Here is a 4,097-nt window from a genome sequence, read left to right as displayed (position 1 = left end):
CTGGTAATGTATGATTGCTATCAACTGTGGAGAGCTAGGTAATTGATAAGAAAGGTGTCACCACAGGTGATGGCAATCCTACATTACCAGGGAAGCCCAGGAACAGAGCATTGTGTCCTCCTGGAGAGGAGCATGCTGGGAGGTATGGATAATGTAGGATTGCCAGCACCTGTGGGGAGCTGGGTAATTGATAAGAAAGGTGTCACCACAGGTGCTGGCAATCATACATTACCAGGGTAGCCCAGGAACAGAGCATTGTGTCCTCCTGGAGAGGGGCATGCTGGGAGGTATGGATAATGTATGATTGCCAGCACCTGTGGGGAGCTGGGTAACTGATAAGAAAGGTGTCACCACAGGTGCTGGCAATCATACATTACCAGGGAAGCCCAGGAACAGAGCACTGTGTCCCTGATGGAGAGGGTCATGTTGGGAGGTATGGATAATGTATGATTGCCAGAACCTGTGGGGAGCTAGGTAACTGATAAGAAAGGTGTCACCACAGGTGCTGGCAATCATACATTACCAGGGAAGCCCAGGAACAGCATTGTGTCCTCCTGGAGAGGGGCATGCTGGGAGGTATGGATAATGTATGATTGCCAGCACCTGTGGGGAGCTAGGTAACTGATAAGAAAGGTGTTACCACAGGTGCTGGCAATCCTACATTACCAGGGAAGCCCAGGAACAGAGCATTGTGTCCTCCTGGAGAGGGGCATGCTGGGAGGTATGGATAATGTAGGATTGCCAGCACCTGTGGGGAGCTAGGTAACGATAAGAAAGGTGTCACCACAGGTGCTGGCAATCAGACATTACCAGGGAAGTCCAGGAGCAGAGCATTGTGTCCTCCTGGAGAGGGGCATGCTGGGAGGTATGGATAATGTATGATTGCCAGCACCTGTGGGGAGCTAGGTAACTGATAAGAAAGGTGTCACCACAGGTGCTGGCAATCACATACCTCCCAACATGACCCTCTCCAGGAGGGACAAAATGCTCTGTTTCTGGACTTTCCTCTTAACCCCTTCAGTGGCAATCCCAAGAATTTTCCGGGCTGTGCCTCAGTGCCATGTCTGGCAAGCCCGGAAAATTCTCGGGGATTGCCACTGTTTACAGCCGAGCAGCGCTGCTGAGTTCAATCTCTGAACCCGGCTCCCTCCCCTCTGCGATGCCTCCGGCTCCCTCCTCCCCTCCGGCTTTTCTGTACAAGTCTCCGGCGCCGGCTTATGACAAGCCGGCTGCTGGGGACGGGGCGTAGGGGCGCAGTGCCGTGCAGCAGCTGATTGACAGTTCAACGGCGCTGCCCGGACCCGGGGAGGCAGTGGTGTTTTTTTTTTTTAAGGGAGTGCTCCCCATAAAAAACTCGCCCAGTGGGGAGCGCTCCCCCCAAAAAACCCCACCACTGAAGGGGTTAATGTATGATTACCATCACCTGTGGGGAGTAAGGTAGGTGCTGGCAATCATATATTACCAGGGAAGCCCAGGAACAGAGTATTTTCTCCCTGAAGGAGAGGGTCAGGTAGGCAGGTATGCACTGGAGTTTTTGTGGGTCAGATATGAGCAGCTGGCCATGCCCTCAGCCTCTCAGTCTCCAGTATTAGAAGCACTGTCGGCCTCAGGCAGGACATCCTAAAAAATCAGGATGGTCCTGTGATGATCGGGACCGTTTGGAGGTATGTGATCATCGTAACCTGTTTTGATGTTTTGGAACCCTGTTTTGCTGTGATTCAAAATGTTTTGGAACCACTGATATACTTGACTTTTTTATATAATAAATTGTAGCACTGCCATCTAGTGGCTACATTGCTAACTACACCACTGGATATACGCAGGCATTCTGTCCTGCTTAGGATATTTTTATGGAACAATGGCAGCTTCTTCACGGGTTGACCTAAATATTTGAAGCGCCATAAATGTTGAATGCAGTCCGCCATGTTCTGCACTTAATATAAATGCCAATTTAAAAGTTGGGGGACCTGATGTTTATAATTTCTTATCGGCACTTGTCATGAGATGATGTACTGTCAGCATGTATTACATTACACACAGGGACAGAGGGGTATTTACTGAGATCTGTGCAATGGCAGGATTAGACTCTCATGTGGGTTTGGCCTTTTGAAGCTTTGAAATTGACTAAAGCCAGGCCACCATACACTAGGGTGATTTACATGCAATTTGTGCAATTACATGCGATTTATTGCTGAAGTGCCCAGACTTCATGTACATGACAGGATGTGCGATGTAATGCGTGTTCCTGTGCACATTGCATTGCACCTCCTAGGTTGTACCTGCCGCCGGAGAAATCCGTCACCAGGTCGCCTGGTTCACCAGGAGCGCCCGCCACTGCGAGACATTGCAGGGCTCACCTCATCTCACTCTTCCTGTCTGGCGGCAGCATCAGATGCGAGGCCACCTCCTCTCCTTCCTCCCTGCTCCCTCCCCCTCCCAACAGCACAGCAGCAGCCTCGGACAGGAGAAAATCCAGTCCAAATTTCACGCTGTTGTAGCGTATCACATTCCATTTGAACTAGATGCGATGCGTTCTAGTACAAAATTCATCGAGCACTGTGTGTGGTTATGACTAGGGCCCCCCTGTTTTAAGGGCCCTCCACAGCCTTAATCCAGCTCTGTCGGGCAGGGTGACCTCACGCTGTTTTTTTTTTTGACAATTATTTATTTTTCTACTTTTTACACTTTAGAAGTCTCCTGCAAAATTCTGAGTAGTTTCCAGTCATATGTTCGACTGAATTACCAGCCAAATTCAGCAGTACGGGGGACATTTACCTAGAATACCGATTATGGTTGATCGTAATCATCCGAAAATACGAATAGAGAATACAGCACATTTACTAAGCTACCATATTCTCCATATTCGTATTTGGTGCCGAATTTACGGCAGGCAAATATGTTTGAGCCGCAAGCATGGGCGGCCGACCGATAATCAGTTGGACTGTGAATTCTCAGGCTGACCAAATGGGCTGAATCAGCCCCATAGGTAGGGTAACAACTATCTTCTTCTACATTGCTTTAAATAGCACTATTTAGGCCGGCCCCTCTAAAGGCCCCCATAAGCGGGTTGGGCCTGATTTCTCCCGATTCTGGAGGATCGGGCCAAGAAATTGAGTGAAATAGCCCAAAATGCGTAGTGTATGACATCCGATTTGATCCGATGTGCGGTTCCATGCGCATCGGATCAGAGGTCGAAATGTCTGCATATAAGATAAACCCTGGTGTGGCCGGCAGGGACTGGAGAGCAGGGTCCGGGGGAGCTGCAGGTGGGGTAGTGGCAAGAGAGCAGGGTCCGGGGTAGTGGCAAGCGAGGATTGGGAACTGGAGAGCAGGGTCTAGGGGAGCGGCAGGAGAGCAGGGTCCAGGGTAGCTGCGGACAGGAATAGAAAAATCCTATTTAAAAGACTTGGAGGCCGCTGATTGGCTGAGAGCAATCCCCGGCCCTGCTCTCCGATCCCCACTCCCTGCCTGCCTCTACCCCGTACCCTGTTCTCCTGCCACTACTTCAAGTGCAAATCTTATCAAGCCCTCCAGGGCAGCTGCCTGGGAGCTCAGGGGTAGTCTGTGTATGGGGGCCATAACACCCTGTAGTACACAGCCCATCAGATAAATTGTATGCTACAAGTGTAGCAGTAAGATAAATTGCATGCAATATATCTTATGTGAAATAAGCATTCAAGTACAGATCTGACATGCAGGACTGATAGGTTACCTGTCACCTGCTGTCATCTAGTATTTTCCATCTAGCTGCGGAAGGCAGGGTAGGCAGAGGATGTCTCTGCTACTGTATGCTGCTGAGCATGCAGCAAGAGCTAAAGAAGATGGCTGCCCCCATACAGACTACACAGAGATGGCCGCCGCCCACCAATGAGAAGCCAGGGTTTCCTTCTCCAGGAAATATAGAGAGCGCAGAAAAAGGAGCGGGCTTAACGGAGAAGTGTGAGGAGAAGAACCTGCTTAATGCCTTCTCCACCTTTTTAAATAACCAGGTAAGTGCCTTGGGAGAGGGGAGAGAGTATCTATCTATCTATCTATCTATCTATCTATCTATCTATCTATTTATCATCACTCTGACCTATCTATCTATCTATCTATCT

Source organism: Crinia signifera, chromosome 19 (genome assembly GCF_055691185.1).
Source record: "Crinia signifera chromosome 19, ASM5569118v1, whole genome shotgun sequence".
Taxonomy (NCBI): domain Eukaryota; kingdom Metazoa; phylum Chordata; class Amphibia; order Anura; family Myobatrachidae; genus Crinia; species Crinia signifera.
Note: the sequence above shows the minus strand (reverse complement) of the source record.